Source organism: Macaca fascicularis, chromosome 3 (assembly GCF_037993035.2).
Source record: "Macaca fascicularis isolate 582-1 chromosome 3, T2T-MFA8v1.1".
NCBI lineage: Eukaryota > Metazoa > Chordata > Mammalia > Primates > Cercopithecidae > Macaca > Macaca fascicularis.
In genome coordinates this window covers 18815721-18834618 of record NC_088377.1, presented here as the reverse complement: position 1 = coordinate 18834618, position 18898 = coordinate 18815721, and the positions used below count along the sequence as shown (strand labels likewise).

General features: G+C 36.7%; 1 long non-coding RNA gene across 3 annotated transcripts in view; it reads right to left on the bottom strand.

Annotated features, from left to right (window-relative positions):
- Positions 1-6731, bottom strand: part of LOC102143357 (uncharacterized) — a 166188-nt gene extending 159457 nt beyond the window's left edge. For 2 of the 3 annotated variants that reach the window (XR_010585409.2, XR_012432078.1), the window contains exon 1: positions 6580-6731. This is a non-coding gene — a long non-coding RNA (uncharacterized lncRNA). The remainder of the gene's footprint in view (positions 1-6579) is intronic. The other variant, XR_012432079.1, reaches the window with a different exon arrangement.
- Between the last annotated feature and the right edge of the window lie 12167 nt (positions 6732-18898).

Genomic DNA, 18898 nt, shown 5'->3' with positions numbered 1-18898 from the left:
ACACATGGCCACAGTACCCAGTCCGATCAATGAAACCTCAAAGGAAATGTGAAGAAGTTCTAGGAAAGCTATTTGTTTCTAATGAAAGATGACGTCATAGAACTCATATCACTTTCCACTTATTTCTTCTCTGAAAGCAGCCATCTGTGTCTAAGAGAACCATAGAGGCACTAGACATTGCACTGTTAAGAGCTGAGCCAAAGCTGTACCTCCCTTCCTCCAGCTATGGGAAGAAAATAATTCCCTATTTGTTTAAGCCACAGAAGTCAGTTTTTCTGTTATTTTCAACATAGCACACTCCTAACTAAAACTATGGTATTTTTATTTCAAGAAGATAACATTTAAATGTTTGGCTTTCAGGGATCTCCTGATTAGAAGAGATGACTACAAATTCCCCTTTCAACCTATCCTGATGACCTACGTTAGATGGGGTGACAGAGGGAGGGAGGAGAACTAGAAACAGAGGTATCTCCTAGTTTGGTATTAATGCAAAGAAGACTTCATTAAAGGCTTATTGAATGTCGAATGCCTTAAATGCTGCCTCTTGGTGCCCAGTAGCCCGAGGGCTGTGAAGCATGTGAAAGTAACACGGAGAATTTATTCTCTGGGGTCTAAAAGACCTATCTGTTAATACCACTTCCTAACTGCTTGACATTCAGCTAAATACTTAGCCTAAGATTCTTGGTTACATGAAAGTAATAATGGGTGCTACCTCATTTGGCTCTTGTGAGGATTAAATGAGGTAACGTTTATACAGTGCACAGTATCAATGAAGGTAAAATACTGGTGACTTTTTATACACTCTACATAATTTCAAATTGCGTTTCTTTGATTAATTACTTTTGGCTGTTACTTTTTTTGTTGGTAGTGAATATAAGAACCATGAGAAGAATGTTATCCAGTAAATGCCGTATACTTTAATATGATTATAAAGACTTTTAAAAAGTAGCTTCATGTATCCCTTCTACATTTTTATAGTGGCAATTTAAGCTGACTAGCTTGCATTTTATCATGCATTTATAGATCCACAACTCTAGTAAATAAAGTTATCAGACAGGAATGCAATTCAGAAATATATTTAAAGAGCAAAGCTTATTTTTCTAGGAATTTTACTTTGTTGATTTAAAAATATATTTTATTGTCTTATCTAAGTGAATTTTATATCCATAACAAGTTTGTTAATATTATTTAATCCCATCAGCATATCAATTTAAAGATTAAAGATTAAAATTTTATAAAACAAATTGTGAGATAATGAAATGTCAACCTTTAATGCTTTATGAGAATAATGCAATTAAATTATGATATATAAAATTCTTACATTTCTAACAAAAGCTTCATAAAATGAACATATTGTATAGAGTGATTACAAACTGAAAAAACAACTTTCTTAAATAGAAGATGTGATAGAACATAGTTATGAAGATTTACTAAGTAAGGTATTTTGAGGACTTCTTAAAACAATAAACTACAGATTTTAAATATTTTTAAAACTGCCAAAAGTCTATATTTAAAATAGGATCATGCTACATTCTTGAACATCTGTTTTGTTGCAATGATATCATACTGAAATTTTAATGCAAAGTAAAATGTATACGATGTAAAATGCAAGTCTTTCATATGTTGCTATTGGATACACTGCTTATAAAGCTAAGGATAAAAGATAACTTTAAACTCTGAGTCATACAATAGTTATAAAGCAAATATGCACATTTATATCTCAAAAGATAAAATTGCAACTGTTACTAAGTAGGAGTGAACTCTTTACTGAATTATCCTTAATGCAAACATGTTTTGTCATTAGTGGCTAGATTGCCCAATTCAATTTTCCTGCATATCAATCAATGCACTAACATTTTAATTTTACTAACCCCTTTGGAACTATTATCACATCCTAATATTAATGCCAATTGTAGTAATTATGTAGTAAATTCCCTTTGTTTCTAAAACATATCTTCTCCATAAACCTATGTGAACATTTCTGAAGAGTCATTATTACTGTTTAAGCAAATGGATTTTATTATATAAACAGAAATACGTATGACAAATATATAAAAAATATATAAAATAACAGACATTAATCATACATTAAGATACTATTATAAAATGGAAATATTTGGAAATTCACCTTAGGAGTCTTAAAAGGAGTTGACAAGGATTTTAATGCTTGTTTTTCTATCAGTCTATAATATTTATGAAGTCAGACAGATCTGTGTTCTCCTGTAGGTAGCCCTAAACACCAAGCCCAATGCTTGGAATTTAATAGAGGATGAATGAGAATTTGTTGAATCGAAACCAACTGATGCTTATTATGCTTTCTAGAAACAGGGAAATAAAAAGTTTGAAAGACTTGGTAATTTCTCCTTCACAAAATGATCATTCAAATAGGTATTAATAGAAACAGCTTTCACGATTCCCTAAGAACCTTTTTGCCCTGGCAGGATGTTGTCTATTTCCTTTCTTTCCAAACTCCATGCCATTGCATAGCTCATCTCCAGAAGTTTCTTTATGCCAGGGTCATTCATGACACAAGAGTCTGTTATGATTTTCCTTACCTAGAGCATTACATTAGAAAAAATGAAGCTTAAAATCACATTAATTATATGATATTAAATGGACATAGCTACATTTAAACAATGATGTATACATTACGATTAAACTATTTGACTTATGTACTTGTGTTTCCAGGGTTTGGAAGAGAATATGCAACAATTAGAATTATGCAATGTTGATGGCATTATGATAATTTTATCCCTACTGTTGCACAAACATTATAATTAAAGTTAAAACAATTTCTCTACATCTGGTAACTACTTCATATTATTAATTCATATGCAGTTTGAAATCGATCAAAAGACATCTATCTGTCTTTTGCAAATAAACTGTCCTTAGTCCACCTCTTTACACGTCCTGGATTTATATAGCTAATGTCTTCAAAATAGTATGGGATTTCACATTTGAAGTTTAATTTTCATATAGTCATTTTTGTTTCAGCCTATGGATATCCTTTTAAATATTCTAACAAAATAGCTATCCCTTCTAGCTTTGGGCAATATGAAAATACTACATGTGATTTATTTAAATAAAATAACACACATGCACACAAATAAATTAGATGATGCCAAATGCATATCATCTGTCTTAGCCAGTTTAGACTGCTATACCAAAATACCATAGACTGAGTGGATGAAATTATAGACTTATTCTCACACTTCTGGAGATCCAGGTGCTGCCACATTTGGTTTCTGGTGAGTACTGTCTTCTTGGTTTGCAGACAGCCACCTTCTTGCTATATCCTCATGTAGTAGACAAACCGGTTATCTTTCTCCTCTCTCTTCCTATGAAGGCACTAATGCCATTTATGAGGGCTGTACCCTCACGACCTAATCACTCCCAAAAGACTCACCTCAAAATATTATCACATTATGGATTAGGGCTTCAGGATATGAATTTAGGGGGAACATAAACATTTAGTCCATAGTACCATCTGAGGATGCTTTTCAAGCTGATAATGTTGAAATTTTCATCTCTCTGTCCTTGCAAACATTATTTAATCAGTCTATATATTATCAGCTTATCCACCAGTGATTTATGAGATTGTATTTCTGATGAACTTATTAGAAACCAAGATACTCTATCATGGTTATTGTTTTACCAGTTAAGTAAGACTTACAGACATAACAACAATGAGATAGTCCAGGTCTATTTAATAGAAAAGAGGTGCACACATATTCTGAAGTAGTTTGCTAACTTGAATTTGCATAAGAATCCACTAAACAAGCCTTAGACAGCTGGTGAAAATCCAGTAAACTAGTTCTAGTGGATTCTTATGTAATTTCTAAATGCAGGTCTCAGGACTCCATGCCCAAAATATGTTGATTCAGTAAACCTGTGGGGTTAATAATGAATCTCCATTTACAATAGGGACTCCACTTCCCTAGGCTTTTTGTACATGATTGATCCTTGAACCATACTTTTGAAAAACACTGGAAGTTATATATTATGGAAGGAAAACAATATGTACTAATTTCAACCCAGAGAACTATGATGTGGACACATCAGAAGTGCAATGTCAACAATATTTAATATGTATCCTACACAGTGAAACAGAAAAGAACAAACAATCCAACAGGGAATATATACTTTTATATTATGTGGTAAGACAACACATAAAAATAAAATAAATAAGATGTGACAGTAGAAATAAAAGTAAATTTTTTTTCATGTAAACCTTGGTTCCATAAATATTTGTTTAAGCAACCACAGAATATAAGTAAGAAAATAACTAACTATTAATATGTAAAAATTGCAAATGTTACAATACTGCAAGCAAGATTTCTGATCATCTTCTGGGTATGTGACTTTTATTTTTCTGCATATGTGGATATGTCAACAACTGAAATCGTAATATGCTTTTCTTAGAATTACAAACAAGTTATGTAATAGTTTGGTGGTCCAAAGACATCCTCTAACATGTGTGGGTCTCTAAAGATACTATTTGGCTGCCAAGACTTTTCTATTTATAGGAAAATAATATGTAATGTATAAATTTCTAAACAGTATTAATTCTTTTTGCTGACATTTACCTATTGGTTTTTATTCAGTTTTATCTTCATAATTTCTTACAAAATAAAATATTTTTCATTTTTATGTTGCCATGTGACTACATCAGAATATCAAATTTTTCCAAAATAGTAATCTGATTGTGTAACATCTTGGCTTAAAGTCCTTCGGATTCTTCACATGACTCTTAAGATTACATCGAAATTCTGGACATGACTCACAAGACCACTGTCAGCCGAGCCCTCCAGTCGGCCCTCTCTGAGTTCTTCATACCAGCTCTCTCCAGCTTAGCCACAACTCATCAAGAGCTTGGTATGTAACAGATTCTGTCCCTAATGCATTATGGAACAAATCACCTTTAATCCCTGTTAAAGATGTTCCAGCTAGAATGAATTTTCTTTTCTTTTCACAAATTGAGCATTTGAAAAGAAAAGGAACCTTTTCCATGTTTGTCATGTCACACAATGCCATTATCAGTTAGGAAATGATTAGGCTCAGATTTGAACTCAGACAAGTCTAAATCCAAAACCCTAATTCTCACCATTGCATTAAGGGACTTGCTCTTTGGATTTTCAAATATGCCTTCTTTCTCTATTCTTCAAAGTGTCTGGAAAACTCTGCTTGTTCCCAGAGCCTCCTTCACAGGATAATTCTACCCACACTTCCTCCCAGCCAGTCTAGACTCTGTGTGTATGTTCCCATGTTACAAAGCACAATTCCTAATGGACTGTATTGTAATTGTACAGTTAGTTGTTTATATCCATCAAAAGAATTTTGTATGAAGGCACAAAGCTTAGCAATTTTATTCACCAGAATCTCCAGATTGTCTGACACATGGCATATAATAAATGACAAATAAATGTGTTGATTGGTTCACTGAAATCATGAATGAATAAGCCTTTTGCATGAGAAAGTGTCAGAAGTAATGTTTGTAGATTTGCTTGAAAATGTTTCATAATTTAAAAATTGTGTTGGGATCTGGCAAGATGGCCGAATAAGAACAGCTCCTGTCTGCAGTTTCCAGTGAGACCAACACAGAAGATGGGTGATTTCTGCATTTTCAACTGTGGTATCCGATTCATCTCATTGGGAATGGTTAGAAAGTGGGTGCAGCCCACAGAGGGCAAGCAGAAGCAGAGTGGGGCGTCACCTCACCTGGGAAGTGCAAGGGACCAGGGAACTCCCTCCCCTAGCCAAGGGAAGCTGTGAGGGACTGTGCTATCTGGCCCAGATATCACACTTTTCCCACAGTTTTTGCAACCCACAGACCAGGAGATTCCCTCGTGTGTCTATATCACCAGGGTCCTAGGTTTCAAGTGGAAAACTGGGCAGCTGTTTGGGCAGACATGGAGCTAGTTGCAGGAGTTGGTTTTTTGTTGTTGTTTTTTTTTTTTTCATACCCCAGTGGTGTATAGAACTCCAGTGAGACAGAATCATTCACTCCCTTGGAAAGGGAGCCGAAGTCAGGTAGCCAAGTGGTCTCACTGAGCAGGTCCTACTCCCACAGAGCCCGGCAAGCTAAGATCCACTAGCTTGAAACTCTCGCTGCCAGCACAGCAGTCTGAAGTCAACCTGGGATGACCGAGCTTAGTGGGGGGAGGAGCATCCACCACTACTGAGGCTTGAGTAGGTGGTTTTCCCCTCATGGTGTAAACAAAGCCACTGGGAAGTTTGAACTGGGTGGAGCTCACTGCAGCTTGACAAAGCTGCTATAGCCAGACTGCCTCTCTAGGTTTCTCCTCCCTGGGCAGGGCATCTCTGAAAGAAAGGGAGCAGCCCCAGTCAGGGGCTTATAGATAAGACTCCCATCTCCCTGGGACAGAGCACCTGGGGGAAGGAGCGGCTGTGAGCGCAGCTTCAGCAGACTTAAATGTTCCTGCCTGTCAGCTCTGAAGAGAACAGCGGATCTCCCAGCACAGTGCTCAAGCTTTGCTAAGGGACAGACTGCCTCAAGTGGGTCCCTGATGGCCATGCTTCCTGACTAGGAGACACCTCCCAACAGAAGTAGACAGATACCTCATATAGGAGACCTCTTGCTGTCATCAGGTGCGAGCCCCTCTGGGATGAAGCTTCCAGAGGAAAGCAATCTTTGCTGTTCTGCAGCCTCCACTGGTGATACCCAAACAAACAAGGTCTGGAGTGGACCTCCAGGAAACTCCAGCAAACCTGCAGAAGAGCGGCCTGACTGTTAGAAAGAAAACTAACAAACAGAAACAATAACATCAACATCAATAAAAAGGACGCCCGCCCAAAAATCCCATCCAAAGGTCAATAGCATCAAAAATCAAAGGTATATAAATCCATGAAGATGATGAAAAAACAGTGCAAAAATGCTGAAAATTCCAAAAACTGGAACACCTCTTCTCCTCCAAATGACTGTAACTCCTCTCCAGCAAGGGCACAAAACTGGATGGAGAATGAGTTTGATGAATTAACAGAAGTAGGCTTTAGAAGGTGGGTAATAACAAACTCCTCTGAGCTAAAGGAATATGTTCTAATCCAGTGCAAGGAAACTAAGAACCTTGATAAAAGGTTACAGGAACTGCTAACAAGAATAATCAATTTAGAGAAGAACATAAATGACCTGATGGAGCTGAAAAACACAGCATGAGAACTTCGTGTAGCATACACAAGTATCAATAGCAGAATTGATCCAGTGGAAGAAAGAATGTCAGAGATTAAAGATCAACTTAATGAAATAAAGTGTGAAGACAAGATTAGACTAAGAAGAATGAAAAGGAATGAATAAGGCCTCCAAGAAATATTGGACTAAGTGAAAAGACCAAATCTATGATTGATTGGTGTACCTGAAAGTGACAGGGAAAATGGAACCAAGTTGGAAAACACACTTCTAGACATTATCCAGGAGAACTTCTCCAACCTAGCAAGACAGATCAACATTCAAATTTAGGAAATAAAGAGAACACCACTAAGATACTCCTCAAGAATAGCAACCCCAAGACACATGATCATCAGATTCTCTGAGGTTGAAACAAAGGAAAAAATATTAAGGGCAGCCAGATAGGAAGGTCAGGTTACCTCCAAAGGGAAGCCCATCAGACTAACAGTGAATGTCTCTGCAGAAACCCTGCAAGCCAAAAGAGAGTGAGGGCCAACATTCAACATTCTTAAAGAATTTTCAACCCAGAATTTCATACCCAGCCAAACTAAGCTTCATAAGTGAAGGAGAAATAACATTCTTTACAGACAAGGAAATGCTGAGGGATTTCGTCACCACCAGGCCTGTCTTACAAGAGCTCCTGAAGGAAGCACTAAATATGGGAAAGTAAAACTGGTACCAGTCACTGCAAAACATACCAAAATATAAAGACCAATGACACTATGAAAAAACTGCATCAACAAATGTGCAAAATAACCAGTTAGCATCATGATGACAGGATCAAATTCACACATAACAATACTAACCTTAAATGTATGGGTAAAGACCCATTGGTGTGCTGTAGTCAGGAGACCCATCTAATGTGCAAAGACACACATAGGCTCAGAATAAAAGGATGGGGGAATCTTTACCAAGCAAATGAAAAGAAAAAAAAAAAAGAAAGAAGGGCATTGTATAATGTTAAAGAAATCAGGGCAACAAGAAGGGCTAACTATCCTAAATATATATGCACCCAATACAGGAGCACCCAGATTCATAAAGCAAGTTCTTGGAGACCTACAAAGAGACTTAGACTCCCACACAATGATAGTGGGAGACTTTAACACTGTTGGTGGGAGTGTAAATTAGTTCAACCATTGTGGAAGACAGTGTGGCGATTCTTCTAGGATCTAGAACCAGAAATACCATTTGACCCAGCAATCTGATTACTGAGTACATATCCAAAAAATTGCAAATCATTCTACTACAAAGATACACGCATGTGTATGTTTATTGCAGCACTATTCACAATAGTAAAAACTTGGAACCAACCCAAATGCCCAACAGTGATAGACTGGATAAAGAAAATGTGGCACATATACACCATGGAATATTATGCAGCCTTTAAAAAGAATGAGTTCATGTCCTTTTCAGGGACATGGATGAAGCTGGAAACCATCATTCTCAGCAAACTAACACAGGAACACAAAACCAAACACTGCATGTTCTCACTCATAGGTGGGAGCTGAATAATGCGAACACCTGGACACAGGGAGGGGAACATCACACACCAGGGCCTGTCAGAGGGTTGGGGGCAAGGGGGATGGATAACATTAGGACAAATACCTAATGCATGTGGGGCTTAAAACCTAGATGACAGGTTGATGGGTGCGGCAAACCCCCATGGCACATGTATACCTATGTAACAAACCTGCATGTTCTGCACACATATCCCAGAACTTAAAGTATAATAATAAAATAAATAAAAACATAAAAATAAAAATTGTGTTGCTGATGTTTCTGATTCTTTCCTATAGTATCTAGGGAAAAGAGCAATTAGAATCTAGAAATTACAAGAAATAAAGTCTTCAATAAAATGATTGACATTTATTGATATACATAGTATAAGAGTATAGAATGTAAGACAAAAGGTTGGAGTCAAACTAAGTCATTTTGCATTTTAAGAGTCATATAATGCCCATAATATAACATAAGCATGGACCTCCTCAATTCACAAGAAACGTATCACATATCTCCCCAAACCAGTTATATTTCCTTTGTATACAACATTAAATAGCTTCAATGTAGTTTGTTAATGAATATGTAATTTATTAGTTTATATATATATATATGTTTTCCAATAAATTGCTTGCTTGACTAGATCTCAGAAGATGTAGCCTCTCAAAGCAATTCATTCACTTGTTAACTCTACTAGCTCAGAAACACAAAATAATTTTTCTAAGCTACAGTTTTCTAGGTCTAAAGTGAGTAAAGTGAACTGGAGGCAGAGCAAGATGGCAGAAGAGAGAGCTCAATCAATCGTCCCCCTCAGAATGACACCAATGTAACAACTATCTACACAGAAAACAACCACCTTTATAATAACCAAAAAAAAAAAAAAAAAAAAAAATCAGGTGAGTCCTCATGGTACCTGGTTTTAAATCCAAATCACTGAAAGAGGCACTGAGAAGATAGAAAAAATTGTCCTGAATTCCTGCCATCACCCCTCCTGAACCCCAAGCAGCAATGGCTTGGTGTGCAGAGCATCTCTGTGTGCTGGAAGAGGGAGAACACAGCAATTGTGAGACATTGAACTCAGTACTGTCCTGTTAGAGTAGAAAAGAAAACCGAACCAAACTCAGCTGATGCATGCCCAGCAAGGCAGCATTTAAACCAGCCCTAGCCAGAGAGGAATCACATATCCCAGGTGTTGAAACTTGAATTCCCACAAACCTCATCACCATGGGCTAAAGAGCTCTGTGATCAAATAAACTTGAAAGGTAGTCTAAGCTATAAGGACTGCAACTCTTAGGTGAGTCCTAGTGCCGAACCTGACCCAAAGACAGAGGACTGGAGTAGAGGAGGCAGGTAACATACTGAGACACCAACTGCGATCATTAAGGAAGTGTTGGCATCACCCCTTCCCTAACCCCAGGCCGCACAGCTTGCAGCTCCAAGAGACTCTTTCCTTCTACTTAAGGAGAGAAGAATGGGGAGGACTTTGTCTTACATTTTGGATACCAGCTCAGCCACAAAAGGATAGGGCACTAGTCAGAGTTATGAGGCTCCCATTCCAGGCCCTAGCTCCTGGACAACATTTCTAGACATGCCCTGGGTCAAAAGGGACCCTACTATCTTGAGGAGAAACACAGTCCTGGCAGCATTCATCACCTTCTAACTGAAGAGCCCTTGGGTCCTTAATAACCAGCAGTGATACCCAGGTACTACATCAAAGACCTTGGGTGAGCCACTGACAGTTGCTGGCTTCAGGTGAGACTCAGCACATTACAGCTGTGGTGGCTGTGGGGCAAAACTCCTTCTGCTTGCAAAAAGCAGAGGGAAAAGTAAAGGGAACTTTGTCTTGCACCTTAGGTTCCAGGATGGCCACAGGGATGTAGAGCACCAAGCAGCCACTTGGGTTCCCTGATTCCAGGACTTGATTCTTGGATGGCATTTATGGAGCTGCCCTGGGCCAGAAGGGAGTCCACTGCCGTCTAGGGTGAGTCCCAGGCCTGGCAGCATTCACCATAAACTGATTTTTAAAACCTTGGTCCTTAAGGGAACATAGGTGGTAGTCTGTCAGTACTCTCTGTGGCCTGGGGGATGGTGGCTATGGGGTGAGGTTCCTCTGCCTTTGGAAAGGGGAAGGAAGAGTGAGAAGGGCTGTGTTTCATGGTATGAATGCCAGCTCAGCCACAAGGTAAACTTCTAAGGTTTTTTACTCTAGTCCCTGACTCCTAGACTGGACTTCTAGACCCACCCAGGGCCTGGGAGACCTTGCCGCCCTGAAGGGAAGAACACAGGCCTGTCTGGCTTTGCCATGTGCTGATTGTAGAGCTCCAGGGTCTTGAGTGAACATAGGCGTTAGCCAGGAAACTGTTACAGCAGGCCTTGGGTGAGACCCAGTGCTATGCTGCCTTCAGGCATGATCCAGTGCAGTCAGAATGGTGGTAGTCACAGGGGTGCTTGTGTTACTCCACTCCCAGCTTTAAGTGACTCAGAACCTAGAGAGAGACTACATTTGTTTGGGAGAAACTAAGGAAATATGATAAGAGTCTCTGCCTGGTAAACCAGAGGATTCCCCAAGATCTTGTCCATCAAGGCAGTACCTCTATGAGTCTGCAAGAACCACAGCATTCTTGGGTTTGGGGTGCCCTCTAAAGCAGATACAGCCTAGATCACAACACCCAAGTCCTTTCAAGTATCTGGAAAGTCTTGCCAAGAAGGACAGCTACAGATATACCCAGACAGTGAAGACTACAATAAATATCAAACTCCTCAATGCCTAGACACCAAAGAACATCTATTAACACCAACAGCATCCAGAAAATCATGACCTCACCAGACGAACTAAACAAGACACCAGGGACAAATCCTGGAGAAACAGAATTATGTGACCTTTCATACAGAGAATTCAGAATAGCGGTGTTGAGGTAACTCAGAGAAATTCACGATAACACAGAGAAGGAATTCAGAATTCTGTCAGATGAATTTAACAAAGAGATTGAAACAAAAAGAGTCAGCAGAAATTCTGGAGCTGAAAAATGCCATTGACATACTGAAAAATGCATCAGAGTTTTTAAATAGCAGAATGGATAAAGCAGAAGAAAGAATTATTGAGTTTAAAGACAGGTTATTTGAAAATATACATTTTTTCCTAACCAGTTTCCATATTTATTGCCATTAAGCAGAAGAGTCTGAAGAGTCCAATAAAAAGTAATGAGATCTAATTAAGACATAATGAAATGTCTCCTAGTACAGAAAATTCAACACCCAATGTCTTCACTGCTGAATTCTCCCAAACATTTAAAGAAAACTAATACCAATCCTACACAAACTATTCTAAAAGGTAGATGAGGAGGGAATACTTAAAAATTTATTCCATCAGGTTAGTATTTCTCTGACACCAAAATCAAACAGTAACATGTATATAAAAAAAACTGCAGGCCAGTATCTCTGATGACTATTGATGCAAAAATACTCAACAAATTACTAGCAAATCAAATTCAACAATACATTAGAAAGGTCCTTTATCATGACCAAGTGGGGTTTATCCCTGGGATGTAAGTAGGGTTCAACATACAGAAGTCAGTCAGTATGATGATACATCATATCAACAGAATGAAGGATAAAAATTGTATGATTATTTCAACTGATGCTGAAAAGCATTTGATAAAATTCAACATCCATTGATGATAAAAACCCTCAAAAATGGATACAGAAGGAAGGTATATTAACATAATAAAAGCTGTATATGACAGAATCACAGCTAGTATTACATCAGATGCGGAAAAGATGAAAGCCGTTTCTCTGAGATCTGGAACAAGACAAAGGTGCACATGTTCACCACTGTTATTCAACATAGTACTAGAAGTTCTAGCTAGAGCAATCAAAAAGAAAAAGAAAGAAAGGTAATCGAAATGGATACCAAGGAATAATTTTAAGAAGTTAAATTATGCCTGTTAGCGGATTGTATGATTTTATATTTGGCAAAACCTAAAGACTCCATCAAAGAACTACTAGAACTGATAAACATATTCAGTAAACTTGCAGGATACAAAATCAACATACAACATCAGTAGCATTTCTATATGCCAACAGCAAAAAAACCTAAAGAAGGTATTTTTTCAAAATTCCATTTACAATAGTCACAAATGTAATATCTAGGAATTAATTTAACCAAGAAAGTAAAAGATCTCTATAATAAAAACTATAAAACACTGATGAAAGAAATTGAAGAGGACACCAACAAATGGAAAAATATTTCATGTTTACAGATTGAAAGGATCAATATTGTTAAAATGTCCATGCTACCTAAGCAATCCACAAATTCAATGCAATCCCTACCAAAATTCTAAGAACATTCTTGAAAAAATAGAAAAAAACAATTCTAAAATTTATATGGAACCACAAAAGACCAAAAATAGCCAAAGTTATTCTAAGAAAAAAGAACCAAACTGGAGAAATTACATGATCGGACTTCAAATCCTACTCCACAGCTATAATAACCAAAACAGCACTGTGCTGGTATAAAAACAGACACATAGACCAATGGAACAGAATTGAGAACCTAGAAACAAATCCACATACCTACAGTGAACTTATATTTTACAAAGGTGCCAAGAATGTACACTGGGGAAAAGCAGCCTCTTCAATAAATGGTGCTGAGAAAACTGGATATCCCCTGAAGAATGAAAGTAGACCCTTATGTCTCATTATATACAAAAATTAAATCAAAATAGATAAAAGACTTAAATCTAAGACCTCAAACTGCGAAACTCCTACAAAAAAAAAAAGCGGGGTGGGGGGGGAATTCTCCTGGACACTGGTCTGGACAAAAATTTCTTGAGTAATACCCCACAAGCACAGGGAACCAAAGCCAAAATGGCCAGATGGGATCACATCAAGTTAAAAAGCTTCTGTACAACAGATCAACAAAGTGAAGAGACAACCCACAAAATGGGAGAAAATATTTGCAGACCACCTATCTGACAATGGGTTAATAACAACAATATATAAGGAACTCAAACAACTCTATATTAAAAAAATCTAATTATCCAACAAAAAAATAGGCAAAATATTTGCTTAGACATTCCTCTAAAAAAGACATGCAAGTGGCAAACAGGCATATGAAAACATGCTCAACATCATTGATCATCAGAGAAATGCAAATAAGACTACAATGAGATATCAACTTACCCCAGTTAAAATAGCTTATATCCAAAAGACATGCAATAACAAATGCTGGCGAGGATGTGGAGAAAAAAAGAACCTTTGTACACTGTTGGTGGCAATGTAAATTAGTACGACTACTATACAGAACAGCTTGGAGTGTCCTCAAAAAAACTGAGACTAGAGCTACCATATGATCCAGCAATCACATTGCTGGGTATACACCCAAAAGAAAGAAAATCAGCATATCGAAGAGATATCTGCTCTCCTATGTTTTTTGCAGCACTGTTCACAACAGCTAAGATTTGGAAGCAATGGGGTACATATACACAATAGAGTACTATTCAGCCATGAAAAAGAATGAGATCTTGTCATTTGCATATACATGAACGGAACTGGAGATCATTATGTTAAAGGAAATAAGCCAGGCACAGAAAAACAAACATCTTAGGTTCTCACCTATTTTTGGGATCCAAAAATCACAACAATTGAACTGATGGACATATGGCATAGACAGATGGTTATCAGAGGCTGACAAGGATAACCAGGCTTGTGGGGGAGGTGGGGATTGCTAATAAGTACACACAAAAAAAGAGAATAAGACCTACTATTTGATAGCACAACAAGATTATTAGAGTCAATAATAAGTTAATAAATTAATTGCACATTTTAAAATAACTAAAAGTGTAACTGGATTGTTTGCAGCACAAATGATAAGTGCTTAAGTGGATGGATAACCATTCTCTATAATGTGATGATTACATATTGCATGTCTGTATCAAAATATCTCATGTACCCCATATATAAGTACATCTACTATGTACCCACAAAATTAAAAATAAATAAATAAAATGAGTAAAGTAAAACATAACTTAATACATCAGTCAGTTGTGATGGGCATAGCGTCAATTAGTAACTGAATTAACTTTAAAAAGAATTAAGGAAGTTGTTGATACTGTTTTTACAGTTAGATTATTATCCAAATAAACACTGAGAAAAAGAAATAATTGATAGAATATAAAATTTTATGAAAATACTTTAAATTAAATTAAATGCTAAATTAAATCCTAAGTTAAAGATTTTTTTCCTATAATCTTAAAGGCTGAGGTAATTTTTCACATAAAAATAAATAAAATAGCTGGGAGCTATATAATTTAGGATTATTTCATCAGTGAAGAGGATGAAAAGCAACTCAAAGTTTTGTAAACAGTGAGAAAATATCTTGGTTCTCATGCCTGGATATCCAGGTCAATGTGGGCCTCAGATTTTGTTAACCCAAGGGCTAGATCATCACATCCATGCTGCTTTCTGTTGATCAAACTGGCAGTTTCACCTAAAATCATTCTTCTCATATTTGCAAGCTGGCCACCAACAGCCATTGAGATTACACTGTCCCATATTCAAGTCTGGAAGGAAAGACAGAGGCCTCCAGGGTCTTAGTCTCAGGAATGAAGAAGAATTCTCTCAGCAGCTTTGTGCTTGTCATGTCTTACACCCGTGTTTGCCTATCACTTTTGGATAACCATTCTGTATGTGGGGAGTTCCACCTCCCCAGTAAAGAATGGAAAACACAAGTTCCCAGCCATCCTGTCCCTAGAACTCAGAGGATCCTCACCTTTAGTTAAATGTAGCCATATGAGATTTTAATTTGGAGTAGGGTGATAAGGAAACCGTGCTGAGCTTGCATTTGGCAAAAACACAAAAGGCAGAACATGCATAATGCTTGGAGGAAGCAGTGGTTACACATTTTTTATTTCCAATTCAGAAGTGGCATTAATGCCAAGGCAGCAGCAGTTGAAATAAAATCCAGTGCAATCCATGTGATGCCATGGGAGGAGGGATGTATTGGGAGATCTTCAAGCAACCTCTAATGTGACCCAGTTGGGACATTAATCACAGATCTGTTCCTCCGGCACACAGAAAAGATGTCATAGAGTTAGACATCCTTTATTCACCACTTCAGACACCCTCGGCTTCAACTTTCATTATTCTCCAGGATTGAAGCTGCCTACATGATGCTGGCTCTGATCACCTTTGTGCAGGGGCAACTTCATAGCGCCTGCTATGAACATTTTATTGGTGGTTTGGGACTTCCATGTTGAAGATATCACAGGACCTAACCCAGTACCCTGGAGTAACCTTTGACCTCTGGCTCAATCTTTCATGGGAAACCTTTGATTGGAACAGGTGAATAAATCTTACCAAGAAGCACATGAAAAATAATAATGTCACTACTAATCAGGTAAACAAAGTTGTAATCTCAAAGAGAAACTAGTTTACAGTTTAACAAATTTTTTTAAAAGACATCTTCTAATACCTAATTTTGACCAGAGTGTGGAGCAACAAGAACTCTTGCCCACAGTTAATGTAAATATAAATTATTAACACTATTTTGAAAAAGTAATATGTATTACTACATTGGGTTATTTGCCATGCTAAGCAGTTCACTCATGGGTACAAAGACATATCCAAAACAAATTCTTATACATTTGTATTCAGAGGTAATGATAAGAACATTTGTCACAGATTTTATTTAATAAAATCCAGTAACTATAAACACTGCATTATATTTCAACAAAATCAGCTGTGGCATAACCACACAAGTACCACTTACCAGTAAAAGTAAATGAAGTTCATTCATATGCAAAAATGACTGAATTTTAAAATGGTGAATATTGAGCCAAGATAGAAATCACAGAATATACTGGGTATAAGTAAAGTTGACAACACAAAAACTAACACAATACATTTGCAATTTTATTTCTGAATTGGAAATAAAATTCATTTTATTATTCTTCCTTAATTTCATGTACATATTTATTATCTTGTATACATATATTTCATGAGTTTTTAAAATAATTTTTATCTATGAAATGCAAAATAATATCAAAATAGCATAAAGTCTGAGTACTGTATTTGTTTCCAGAAATGTACCTCTATTATTCCTAGATGTATGTCAGCCAAGAACGTAGCTCAGAAACTGCTTATCCTTGCAATAACAAAGGGGAAGTTTCTTCTTTAAAAAGGAACATTGGGCTAAGGTGATACTCTGAAGTCATAAAAATGGCCTGATGTCTATTACAAATAAATGAAACACCACAGAGTATTGAATTTAATATCTTCTGGTGTTTAGGTCTTAATTTCTAATATGAGGTGCTTTTAAAATTTTCAAGCTATGTTTGATGCAGAAAATTAAACTTGACACATTAAAGAATACCAACTTACTTCAGATTTCTTAAGAAACATGTATTCTTCTATAAGCAGCAACATGTGAATCAAGTTTAAAAGATGATGAACATTTTGGACACTTGCCACTATGTTTGAACAACTTTGAAAGTACTCAACTAACTACAGTAGTATGTGCATAGGAATTAGATTGCTTTAGTCATTAATTAACCAATAAGTAAAAAAATATATTATTTACTTTTACCTTTTATAACATTGTCAATCACCTTTTTCAAATATCAAGTACTTTATATTTCAAAGTATGTCTTACTTTCTAAATTTATTTTCCTATATAATTAGCAATGCTTGAGGTTGTTTGCATAATTAAGAACCACATTACATCTGTGTGTGTGTGAGAGAGACAGTGACATAGCTCAAATCATTCAAAGGTCAAACTTGGACAGAACCAATATTAATGACTTTATCTATTTTATTTATTTTTTACCAAGTACTGAATTTTCTGTTTTATGTTAGCGCTCATTCTGTGGTGAGACATTGTAGCACAGTCATTAAAAACATCAACACTGGTACTAAACAACCTGGTTCGGAACTTTTGCTCTATAGCTCATTAATTGTGCAATTTGGGAAGTTCACATAATCTTTCTATACCTCAAATACTCAATAGTAAAGCATAGATAACAATGGTGCCTATGTCATATGGTTGTTGTGAGGATTAAACAAATTAGTATAAGTAAAATTGACTCAAAAACATCTAGTAAGTAGTAGATTTTAAGTAAGTAGTACATACATATAAAACATAGCAAGTTTTATATGTTGTTATCACTTGTCTTATTTGTACATTTAAAGTCATATTTAGACATATTAAATATAATTTATAAAAGTTAATTTTTCAATATCAAAAATTTTAAGATACAAAAAATGTATCTGTCTAGATTATAGATATAGATAATCAGGATTGTTTCAAGCAAGAAATAGCATTCTTCCAATGTTGGATTGATTGCTATAGAGAATGGGCCAGGCATAGTGGCTCATGCCTGTAATCCCAGCACTTTGGGAGGCTGAGGTAGATAGACAGCTTAAGCCAGGGAATTTGAGACCAGCCTGATCAATACAGGGAAGCCCAGTCTCTACAAAAATTAGCTGGGCATGGTGGTTGTGCGTCTTTAGTCCCAGGTAATCAGGAACGAGGAGGTAATCTGGTGGGAGGATCACTGCCAGATCACTACCTCCCTAGCCCAAGAGGTTGAGGCTGCAGTGAGCTATGATCACCCCATGGGCAACAGAATGAAACCCTGTCTCAAAAAAAAAAAAAAAAAAAAAAAAGAATAAAAAATGGCTTTGTCCAGTCTCTTAATTAATTACAGTATGTGAAATATGTAAAATGTATGAACACAACATACATGATTATCTAATCACTCTTTAGTGGAAGTACTACTTTTCAGTTATCATAAACTCCACATTTATGTAATCTTTGTGTCTGTTTTAAAAGTTGACCCTTAAAAATAAATGCCCAAATGATCGCTGATGGAGCCAGACTCCAGCACATATCCAATTAAGTAAAGGGCTTCCCTAGGTGCTGGGCTAGGAGCAAACATATTTCTCTGGCCCCTGAGAGAGACAAAGTTTTATAGAGTAGGTCCAGATACTGAACATAAATGAATGCTCAGTGCCCCATGGCATGGTTAGGACAATTCATAGGACCAAATCAGCAGCCAGGAGTGGGGCAAAAGCTCAAGTTTGCACAGATAACAAATAATTGACAAAAATCTCACTAAACGTTTTTGCTTGAAAGACAAAAACAACCCATACTGCATTATGTAACTTATCCAAAGTCCTGCCAGACATCCTTCAAAGTCCTTGCTTCACTCTTGGAACTGT